We start from the raw sequence: 11,817 nt of genomic DNA, 5'->3' as shown, positions 1-11,817 counted from the left end.
AAGCGGCAAATCCAAAATTTGGGTCCCAGTAGTCGAAGGCCAGAGCTCCTGGCCCCTAAGCTATACTGCCTCTCCTGTAGAGCTTTCAAGAACTGTCCAAGTAGTTGAAACCGCAGCCACGACGGCAACAGGTGCCACCAAATGCCAGCCCCACGTCAGCAGCGTTCCTCTTGGAGTTACTGAGGGTTGAGTACTTTGCCACGCCATTTAGGACAGAGAGGAAATCGAATGTCCCTGCTCCCAAGCCTTTATGACATGGCGAGAGGACACACACGAAAACTCAGAGCTATTTAAGAACCAACTAAGATACATTTTAGTATCACAAGTCAATCCCCAAACACCAGTGTGGGATGGGGTTAGCACGTAGGCAGCACAGTGACAAGAAGACATGTGTGGGCTGGTGAAGAGGCTCCAGCACCCAGCACCACCACAAGTCCTCAAAGCTGTAGGCACAGGTGGGGCTTCCAGGCAGAAGAAGCGAAGGACCATACTCCCCCCAGCAGGCTGATGTCCTGGCTGCTGGCACTAGTCCCAAGCCATCCCTCTCCTCCTAGCAAGTGTGGGCAGTGTGGGCATGCTGGGAGCTGGGCACTGGCTCCACGTGCCACTCACCACCTCCAAATTATCTGAATCATTAATGGCGCCAAATGCCCTGTCCTGCAGGGAGCTCCAGCTGGAACTAGATCCAGCACATCGTGGGAGAGGGTGCTTCTGCAGTCGCAGCACCCACATCCTGTCCAGCCTGGGAAAGGGCCTACAGTTAGAACACATGAGCAGGACTCCTAAAGCTACCCCTCTCTCATGCCCTAGTGCATCTCCTAGGTTTGACTGTATGGCTCTCAGAGCACATGGGATTCTCCATGAAGCTGAGAAATACATGTTCAAAGCATTCTTTCGTGGGGAAGTCCAGCTTATAAGGATGAGGAAGCAATTTGGAGGGGCAATGGATAACTCTGAAGGTTAGCCCTCTCCACCTTCAGCTCAATGACTTCAAGAGCATACCATGACTCACTCTACAGCCTGCAGAAGAAGAAAGAGACAGGGCCCAGTGTTCTTCCAAATCTTACTCTTCCTGTCGCATCCATGTCTTTAGGGTGTGTGAGGTTGGAACACCAGACATAGCTCATTGGACAGGGCCACATGACAGGACAGAGGGGGAACATCCGAAGCAGTTGGGAAGTCCCCACCATTTGGGTCACTTAATGACTCAGGTTGCTTCAGAATGTGGGCGATTGGACCAGCTCATCTTGAGGCCGAGGCTTCCTTGCCCAAGCTTCCCTTTGGGGAATCATCTGGGAAGCACCTAGCTGCAGCAGCTCCTCTGAGCTGGGCTGGGCTACCCAGGTCCCCCTCATGTTCAGCCATGTCTCAGTGTACCTAGCAGGGGGGTGGCCTGCACCTAGGATAAGAGCCGACTCCTGGAGGTCCTGGGGAGAAGGGGTCTGACTTGCTCAGAAGTAGGAGTGACCCCTGACTCGCTCGGAATATAGAAGGTAAGGGAAGCCCCCAACTTTACGGGAACCAGATGAAACCAGCTGGTTGTGGGGCCTCAAGGGTCTCCAGCCCTTAGAATCTTCTTTTTTTGGTTGTTGTAATAAAACATACCTAACAAAAGTTTAAAAGTTTACTAGGTACTGAGGCAAGTTTCACCGTTTTTAAGCTTACAGTTCGTGGCGTTAGTACATTCACAGTGCTGTGCCGCCATCACCACCAGCCACCTCTAGAACATTTTTATCTTCCCCAACTGAAACTCCGTACCCATTAGATGATAGCTCCCCAAACCCACCTCCCACAGCCCCTGACAGCCGCTATTCTACTTTCTGTCGCTATGAATCTGATTACTCTAGGTACCTCAAATAAGTGGAATCATAAAGAATCTGAGGTTTTTTGGTGTGACTGGTTTATTTCACTCAACATAGTATCTTCGTGGTTCATGTAGTAACGTGTCAGAATTTCTTCCTTTTTATGGATGAATAATATTCCATTGTATGTATATGGCACATTTTGTTTATTTATTCATCATCCATCAGTGGGTTCTTATACCTTTTGGTTATGAACACCAGTGTACAGATATTTGTTTGAATCCTTGCTTTCCCTTCTTTTGGAGAGATACCCAGAAGTAGAATTGCTAGGTCATTTGGTAATTCTTGTTTAATTTTTTGAGGACTCACCGTATCATTTTCCATAGCAGCTGCACCATTTTACATTCCCACCAGCAGTGCATAGGGTTCCATTTTCCTGCATCCTCGCCAACACTTATTTTCTGTGTTTTTGATAGTAGTCATCCCAATAGCTATAAAGTGAGTATCTCATTTGGGGCTCGATTTGCATTTTCTTAACGACTAATGATGTTGAACATCTTTCAAGTGCTTATTGCCCATTTGTATGTCTTCTTTGGAGAACTATCCAAGTCTTTTGTCCATTTTCTAATTGGGTTGTTTGTTGTTGGTTGTAGAGGTTCTTTATTATTCTTTTATTCTTTATGTATAAGGATATCGATTCCTTATCAGAGATATGATTTGCAATGGAATCCTCTTTAAATTGGTTCTCAAAGAGCTGAGTGCAGCCTCAGGAGAGACCCACTCCCTCCGCCTACCCACCGACCTCCCTCATTCACTCAGCAGTGCTCTGGTTCTGGGTGCCCTGGAAATACAGATGGAAAAGTTACAATCCCTGGCTTTGGAGTGCTCACGGTCTACTGGGGGAGACAGGCTGGTACACAGCTAATACTACTGGGCAGAGGACAAAACCAGTGCTGAACTAGCTGAGGCATGAGCTGCTGCTGTTGCAAAATCCGCTATTTCTAGGTAGAAACGGAGGATTGACAGGTTCAGGGGCGGGGGCATTCTCTCAGATGAGGAGGATGTCACAGGCTGAGTGGTTAGACCAAGAGGTCAGAGGGACTAAAAGGAGCCTGACCTGGGTGAGGCTGGGTGAGGGCACAGGGCCTGAGCTGGAAATCTAGTGAGGGCAACTAACCAGAAGAAAGCCCTCAGGCCCTGGAAACTCTGGAGGGCATGAGAAAATGCCCCAAGGAAAAAATCCCTGTCGCCATTGCAGTAAAATGAGTGTCACCCTATTCTGCCTAGATTCATACTTTAGACCTCTGAGCTGTAAAGGGGGCTTCATGAAGGCCCAGAGGAGGGGAGAACAGAAATAGCAGAGGTTTGCATCATCTACTCGCAGAAATAGTCAGAAGACAGAATCTCCTCTGATTTCCAGTGGTTGTCTCAGAAGTAAGGAGGTGCCATGGACACCTGTACAATCTGGAACCTTTTATTTTCCCTATATTTGGAAGGGGGAGTTGTCTGCATGCGTGCATGTGTGTGTACGTGTATGTGCGTGCGTGTGTGTCTTACTACTTTCTTTCCATTTTATTCAATTCATTAAGCAAATGTTAAATGAGCCTCTCCTGTGTGCCAGGCACTGTTCCGGGCACTGCTTCAGTGAATAAGGCCACCTCTGCCCTCAAGGAGCTCATACTCTGGGATCACCTGCAGGGACATGTGCTGATCTGCAGAGGCAGCCAGGGCAGCTGTGTCCAGGCCCACAGGCAAGATAGGGGTGGGGAGGGGGAGTGTCAGCAAAACGGTGAGGTTTCGCAGAGATCAGGAGAGCAAGCAGTGTCCTGGGGCCTGCGTTAGAGAAGACGAGAGAGAGGGAGTCCATGTAAGCCTCTGAGGTGTCCCCTGGGGCCAGGGTAACCAATGTGCTGGTTTGCCCAGGACTCTTCTGATTTGAGCACTGAAAGTCCTGCATCCTGAGAAAACTCTCGGTCCCAGGCAAACTGAATGGTTGGTCATGCCACCTGGGACTCAGGAGCTGAAATACTGCCCACTTGTCCACGAGACACAGTTGGCACTTAGTGCCAGGGGCCCACAAAAACTGTTTTAATTTCTTTAAAAATGAGGAAAAAATGAACTTTTAGGTTGAAAAATATTTTAATATATGATATTAATATATTGTCTTTGTACCAATGCTATCACAAAAAATAATTTCTAGTAGTTTTTTATGGAGGAAGGGGCCCACAACCCTGAAGACAAAAGTGCTTAGGACTCACAAGAGCCATAATGTGGCCCTGGCTGAAATGCCTGTCAGGGATCAAGGTTAAGGCAAGAGGACTTTCATATTGGGCCCATCCCCACTAACCAAACTTTCCTTTGTACTGCTGGGCAAATCACTACTGATGATGATGATGCACTAGCTACCGTTGATTAAATGCTGGCTATGTACAGACATTGTGCTAAGCCTTCCAGATGTGCGATCTCATTTCATCTTTATGACAAATGTATAAAGAAGGCCTTGTCATCTGCTGTTATCTACATTTCACAAAGGAATCTGAGTCTCAGGGAGCTTGACTTGCCCAAGTTCACAAAAGACCAAGGACATAGCCAGATGTGCTGGGCAGTATGGTCTAGTGGTGAAGAGCGGGGACTCTGGGTAATAATATAACTTCCTTGATTGAGTTATTTTAAGGATTAAATGAGATTGTGACTATGAAGCCGTGAGAGCAGTGTCTGGCTGTTGGTGATTTTTATTATTAAAATGAGGCATTGCGGGGCTTAAACCTAGGTCGCTATCACTCCAAAGCCACAGGGCTCACCCCAGATGGCCTGCTTTTGCTTATAGATTGAGATGGCTACCTAAAAAAATGAGGGGCACTGTGTCCAGGCCCCAGGACATGCTGGCAGCCTGGAGAGTCCACTGACATCACACCCACACAAGCAGAGCTGACCTAGAAAGTCTCTGAGCCTCAGTCTCAGACTGCATGGTGCTTGTTCTGGTGTTTCACAGTGCGTACATGTCTCCCCTCCTCAGATAACCTGTGGGGTCCCAAGGACAGAGACCACACCCCATCAGTTTCATGTCCCAAGGTGCCTTTCACAGTCCTCAACCCACAGGCAATTCAATCAGTTACTGTTGACTGGCTGTCTGCATTGACCATCTGCTCTACATCTTTGTCTTTGGGGATTTTAATCTTTTTCCAGTTTTTCAAATCCCTCTCTTTATTTTCCCGGCTTCTCTTCTGTATCCCCCCAGAGCAGTTCAAATTCCACATTGCTCTGCAGGCACGGATGGCTCCATGTTGAAGCCCCTTCCTTCCTTCCTCTGCTGGGAATAACCTGTCAGAAAACACAGTTCAGGAGTTTCCAACCCTTTTATTTCTGGCACATTGGACAGCTCCATAGAGTGACCTGTGAGAATCAACTCTTCACTGCCAGGGGTGCCGCTGGGACGCCATCCAGAACACTAGCCCATCAGGACCTGGGCGGAGACCTGTGGAGAGGCCCTGTTGGGCTTCCTCTTTCCCATCTGGTTGAATCCATCACAGAGGGACCAATGAGCCTTGAATGTGGTCTGGGCATTGAGCAGGGTGTTCCAAACCCAGGCAGATGGGTGCTTGCCTTTTCCTTCAGAGGTTTTTTCTATTTTGGACAGGCCTGACAGAAACACCGGGTGTTTGGGGTCGGCCCAGCTGTTGGGCTACAGGACAGAGTGGAAGGCATCTGCGGATGGTCATTCTCATGCCATAGATGCCTGAGGCTTTCTACCCTGTCATAGGTTTGGAGATGTTTCACTCGAGGGGCAAGATAATTGCTGCTGACAGATTTGCTAAGAGCTAAGAAGAAGGAAATGTGGCAAACGCTCATGGTGAATGGCTTCCGGGTAGTTTTTGGTTTGTTTTCTTGAATTGTATGAGTTAGGTGCAGACGTACTTGAGCTCGGCACAGAAGGGGTCTTGCCGATGAGCAGAGAAGGCAAGTGGTGAGTCATGAGATGAGTAAAGTCACACAGGTTGGAACTGGTCTTAGTGCTGTTTTCACCAGTTATCACTCTACAATTGGGACAAGCCCAGCTATCTTCCAAGGGGCCCCCAGCCCCACACCCAATTCTCTGAAACAGAAGAGGAAGCAGTGACAGAAGAAACCACCCTATCTTATATGTAAAATCTTAGAGCTGTAAAGAGGCCATAGAACTCTGGTCTCACTTCATGATTTCACACAGGAGGATACTGAGGCCCTGAGAGGGGAAGTGACTTCCCAGAGGTCACAGGTCATTCGATGGTCTTGCATTTGTTCTCACAGCAAATGGCAAGGAGCTGAGCCATAGGGCTGGCTTCCAGCCAAAGTCCTCAGCCCACACCTTCTTAGCATCAGCCCCTTAGGATGCAGGTTGGTGGGAGGTACTCCTGGACCTGACTGGGGTCCATGATTGAGTTCTGGGCTATGAATCGCCCAGGCTGCTCTGCCTTCTACCTGCCATCAATCAACAGGTATTTATCTGACACCTCCTTGGAGGAGAACCCTGAGCTCAGCCAGATCCCATAGTGGGTACAATAGAAGTATAGTCATTAGACATCATGTCTTTCTCCCTCCAGGGAGCATCTAATTGGGGAGACAGGATTACCATATGTGAAACAATAATTAAATAATAAAAGGCAGCACAGAATTAGATGCTACACGCAGCCATGCAGGCTATGGAGGCACCTTCGTAGGTCCTGGTAGTAGTGGTTTTAACATTAGTAAGCAGCTGCAGAGGTCCATGGCATGTGGTATTTTGCACCTTTGCTATGACAGGAATCTGAGGCTTTGAGGCCATGGGGCTGGTGTTTGGGCATTAGTCCCTGAGCCAGTGAGTGAGCCTAGCTGCCTACTCGTACCCCTTTCAGCCAGCTTGTTGCTGCCTCATGGGAGAAGGAAGGAGAGCAAGCGGAATTCCAGTGAAGTGATATGAAATAGCCTTGGTCTACTTTTGAAAAGTGTCCATTAAGTGAGAGTGATGTTCATCAATTGGAGGTATGAGGAAATACACAGGAAGCAGGACTCTTAGCGGAAGTATGATTCAGAAGAAAGGCAGGGACTGGAACAAACCTGTACATACTTGTCTCTAGTAATTAAAACATCAGGGATCTAATATATTAGAAGACCAGAGAATGAAGAAATTGCTGTGGAATTTTATTGGGAAACTACACAGAGAAGATGGACCTAGGGGAGATAAGGCCTATGTATTCCAGGCAGGAGAAATTGCACAAACAGTGGTGCAGAGCAGAGGTGGGCAAACTGTTGCCCAGGGGCCAGATTCTATGAAGTTTTATTGAACCAGCCACACTTATCCTGTGACTGCTTTGTACTATAATGGCAGAGTTGAATAGCTACAACAGAGATTGTATGGCCTGCAAAGTCGAAAATCTTTATTATCTGGCCTCATACAGAAAATGTTTGCCAACTACTAATATCGAGAAAGGAATGAACAAACTCTGTGGCACACGGGCCGGTCCAGACTAAGTGCTCAAGGAAAGTGAGAAATGAGATCGGCCCACAGGGGTAGGATTTTGTACACCTGGAATGATAGTAACAATACATGCCTTTGGGTGGGTTTGATCATTTCCAAAACACTTTTGTACTCATTATCTCAGAGTTTTTTTTAAGATTTTTTTTTTTTTTATTATCTTTGCGTCAATGCTCTGAGGCAGTAAATGATTTTTCCCCTAAATTTATACATGAAGAAACTCAGGCTCCAAGAGGTTATCTGACTTTCTCAAGAACACTTAGTAATGGGAGTCAAAACCCAAACATCCTTATGTTCATCCTGCAGATATTACCTGAGCCTCTACTAAGTGCCAGACAGGAATGAGGCTCTGCGATGCTATGGTGGACAAGACAGGCATAGGTGCTTCTTCCAGAGAACTCGGTCCAAATTGAAATCCGAGGCTCAGCATACTGTAATTCCTAGGGGAGTAAGATCTATTTTCCCCTCTAGACAAGGGGGCCATTGAAGATTCTTGAACAAGTATTTGTTGTCTGCTTCATGCTCAGTGCCACGGGGCATGGAGAAGAAATAGAAGCATAATATAAATCATTAAGGAGCTTCAGTCTAGTTGGGAAGAAAAATCAAAACGATGGTCTGCTTGGAGGTTAATGTAAGTAGATGCATATTTAAGTGCCAGAGAGTGTAGTGTTAGCTTTAGATGTAAGCTGGGGCTCAGTTTCTTCATCTGTGAAATGGGCATAATACATTCCTCATAAACTTATGAGGATGAAATGAGCTAATACATGCTGAGTGAGTAGAACAGTAAGTTGAATAAGGGTCATAGTTGGCCAGTAAGTAAGAATAAGAGTCATCATCATTATCGTTATTCAAGGCTGGGGTGGTCAGAGAGGGCTTGGCAGATGAGGGGTCTAGAAATGAGCAGACAGGAGTGATATGCCAAAGTCAGTGTGCAGGAAGAAGAGGCTGACAAGTTTAAATAGGAGAATGAAATTTTTGGTGAAAATGAGGTGTATGCGATTTAAGTCAAGAGACTGTGGGCACGACTGTATCTGATGGCTCCCGCACTGAGGGTGGGACACACAGCTTCCTCAGCCCTCCTCCCCCTGGTGGGGGCCCCTCATTGTTGGAGTTTTCTTGGCCTGCCCTGTGTGCACCCACGGATGCTAAAAGCCACAGGATTCACTCAGTGCCTCTTCTTCTCAGATCATTGGGTCATTCCCCAGTGACCAAAATTAAGACTTGACATATGTCATTTATTAGAATACATAATTAGCCAGTGTTTGTTTTTCTTAAAGTAAAATTCAATTTAGGAGAAATTTGCTTGGAGATAGGCCCCAGACCACAAGGGGATGGTGCTCTTTATTTTATTGTTAAGGGTATTTTAGTAAAAAAAGTTCGAGGATTACTCTCTCAGGGGACATCTCTGCCGTGACCCCTAGAATGCAACCTCTTCACTTGGCTGTACCCCAGTCACCTTGAGAGCTAAGAGAGGACAAACCTATTTTGCCCCAACACTCTGGACATGCCAGGTGCATTGGAAACAGCTAAACTATCTGCCACGATGCCAGGGCTTAATCAGAGCAGGTGAATTCCATGCCAGATACACTGAGATGAGCAAAGCCCTGAGGGGAGACACCTCACGGGCCAAAGCCTATATTGGTTAAATCATGACACATGACTTGAGAATCTGGCAGGTGAATAGAAATTGGGGTCTTTGCCTTATCCTCTGAAGATTACTATGTTATTGAGCTTGTTCACACAGTGGATACTGCCTTTTAGGTAAACCCTTGGGACAGTAGATATCTGTGGGCCTCTGCAGCTGGATGGAGACCCTTGAGGTCTGAAATTGCCTGCAAGGGGTCTATACCAATTCTCCTCAAACACTGCTGCATGTTAGACTCACCTGGGAGATTTTTTAATTCCTTTGCCCAGGCTGCCCCCTAGACCAATTAAATCAGAATCTCCAAGATGGAGCCCAGGTGCTGCGTTTCTAGAGATCCCCAGATGCTTCCACATGCAGCCACATTTAAGAACCAGTGGTCTAGATTCTCTACTATTCCTGGGATGAGAAAGAATTAGTGGGCCCTCATGGCTGTGTCTGGCTGGCTGATTGGCTGGCCTACTTTGAGAGGTGATTCATTCTGTCCATGGGTCAGACCTTGTCTGCCAGATCTATTGTGGGCAGCAGCCAGCCCAGCCCTCGGTGCTGACATCCCAGAGTGTGAGATTTGATGTGTTGGCCACACAGGGCTCTTGGCACTCCCAGACAGGGCATTGAGGTCCAGACAGCTGTCTTCTGCGTCAGTCCCGGAAGGGGTGCCCACGGCCACTTGCGTCACTTCCCCAGGTTTGTGGTGGGAATGGGGGAGAGGAGAGGGGTTATCTGCTGAAGGAAAGGGGAACAGGAAGAAGAAGAAACCAGGGGTTAAGGCAATTCTGACTCTCACTGTATTCAAAACCTGGCCTAGAGCATTGGCCTTTGAAAGCTAGGACATAGCCGATTTCCAATTGGGCTGTAGCTCAATTGGAAACTATCAGAGGAGATCTTCTAGAAGCTTCTAGGGTTGTTTTTTTTTGTTTTGTTTTTTTGTTTTTGTCCATCTTTTAACTCTTTTATGTAGATGAGTATGAGAAAGCTGTTCACTCTATTCACTCGACATCCTGTGTGCTTCAGAGATGGACAGAACAGAGCACATAATAGTAACAGGACACTGGTCTTTCTGACTCGAAGCTCCCAGAGGGCAGGCAGGATCAGGCCGGGTCCCATCGAGATGCTCCCAGTGGGGTAGGGGCTGAGGGCGGGGTCTTCAGGAGCTATTCTAAGGGCAGGGTCAAGCTATGAGAAGCTTCATTTTCAGGGTCCCTGGTTTAATGAATCAACAGTGAATAGACAGTCCGAAGCTCACACCCCTTACTGCTCACCTCACGCAAATGGAGAGTGCTTCCCCGTGGGTGGTCTTCAACAGAATCAAGGTCCATTTTCGGAGACCTGAGTGACCACATAGGAAAAAGGTGGCCCTACATCCTGGCGATTGCATCTCACTCCAGAGGTTAAACGTTCCTCCTTGCCATCTTCACAGGTGACGTGGTACCCCGGGGGCCTGGGGCTTCTGGACCTGACCCGCTGATCTGATACACCTTGAATGAACATTTCACAGGCCACATAATGTATACGCCTTGGTTTAGCAGCTGCTCATCCCAGCCCTGCGGCATGAAATTTCAGCGATCATTATGGGGGTGGTACACCAGCCTCTTGAGCAGAAGCGCTGTCCAAGGGTGACCATGTGGTGAATTGAGAAGAACATGGACTCTAGGCTTAGGTGGACTTGGTCGTAGGCCCTACGTGGCCATTTGCTGGCAGTGGGACTTCTATGAGCCTCAGTTTTATAATCTGTAAAATAGAGATAAGATGTGTAGTATATGAGACAAGGTACGTGAAAGCACCCAGCACAGTGTTGTTACCGGGAGCCCAGAGGGAGTGTGCAGAGGGGAGCATACCAGCCTGGGGGAGATGCTGTGATGGGAAGGGATGTTGCCTCACCTTCGTGTGGGTGTGGAAGGCCACACCAGTACTCCTTGGCAGCCACAAAACTTGACCTTCGATCAGCTCTGTGGAATTGGAAAGTGGGAGGAGGAAGGGCTGGTATACTGCTGAGTATGTCACATCTCCCACGGGCAGCCTTGCTGAAGGGACGGAGGCCAGGGCAGGCTCTGTTGTGGGTGCCCGTTGTGATGTAGCAGAGGTGCTAAGTAAATGCTGTGAAATTCCCCAACCAAACCAGACACCCACTGGACAGTGATGGATGGCGTTCGAGAGGCAGCCTGAAGAACACGGTCACCCGCCCCTCTGGGTCTCAGTTTCCTCTTTTGCCAAAAGAGAATCCTGAGCCTCTCCGAGATGGATAGATTTCTAAGATCAGGCAGATTATATGTGGGTTTTGACCAACTAACCTATTTGTCCCCCAAACGATAGCTCCTGTACTCCCAGCCACACACAGATAGCGTGAAGACAAAACCGGGAAGGTGGGTGACAGTGAACTTGAGAGAAATCCAGGGAATTGACTGAGGGACAGAGTTATTTGGATCATTCACTCATGACCCTTCTCCACAGTGTGAAGGACATTGACCTCCATGTCCTCAGCTCTGCGATTCCTTTACCTTCCCTAGGGCTGGGCACCAGGGGAGGCGAGGAGAGGAATAAATCATGGTGTCATGAGAGGGACACAACAGAACAGATCTGGAATTTCCTTTTGGTTCTGTACACACTGACTCTAGGGCTGGAGGCAAGGCACTAAACTCGTATTCTCCTGTAAAGTGGGGTAATAAACTAGGCCATGGGGTTTCTGTTTATGAGGATTAACTGAGATAATGCATTTACTTAGCACGGAGAGGGTGCTACGTAAATGCTAGTTGCCCCTATGCCCCGGTAAAGGAGGTTTATCACTTCAACTATCATAGAGGGCTACAGTCCTCTGCCCGCACCACTTCACTCATTTATTTTACAAATATGAATTTATTTCTTGTTATGATGTGGGGCCTGAACTG

At 47.7% G+C, this 11,817-nt stretch overlaps 1 protein-coding gene across 1 annotated transcript in view; it reads left to right on the top strand.

The window, feature by feature from the left end:
- RASSF5 (Ras association domain family member 5) overlaps positions 1-11,817 on the top strand; it is a 27,403-nt gene that overhangs the window by 9,992 nt on the left and 5,594 nt on the right. The window lies entirely within an intron of this gene.

The sequence above is a fragment of the Pteropus vampyrus genome, unplaced genomic scaffold, assembly GCF_000151845.1.
Source record: "Pteropus vampyrus isolate Shadow unplaced genomic scaffold, Pvam_2.0 Scaffold217, whole genome shotgun sequence".
NCBI lineage: Eukaryota > Metazoa > Chordata > Mammalia > Chiroptera > Pteropodidae > Pteropus > Pteropus vampyrus.
The sequence above is the reverse complement of the archived record's forward strand: the minus strand, read 5'-3'. Positions and strand labels throughout refer to the sequence as shown.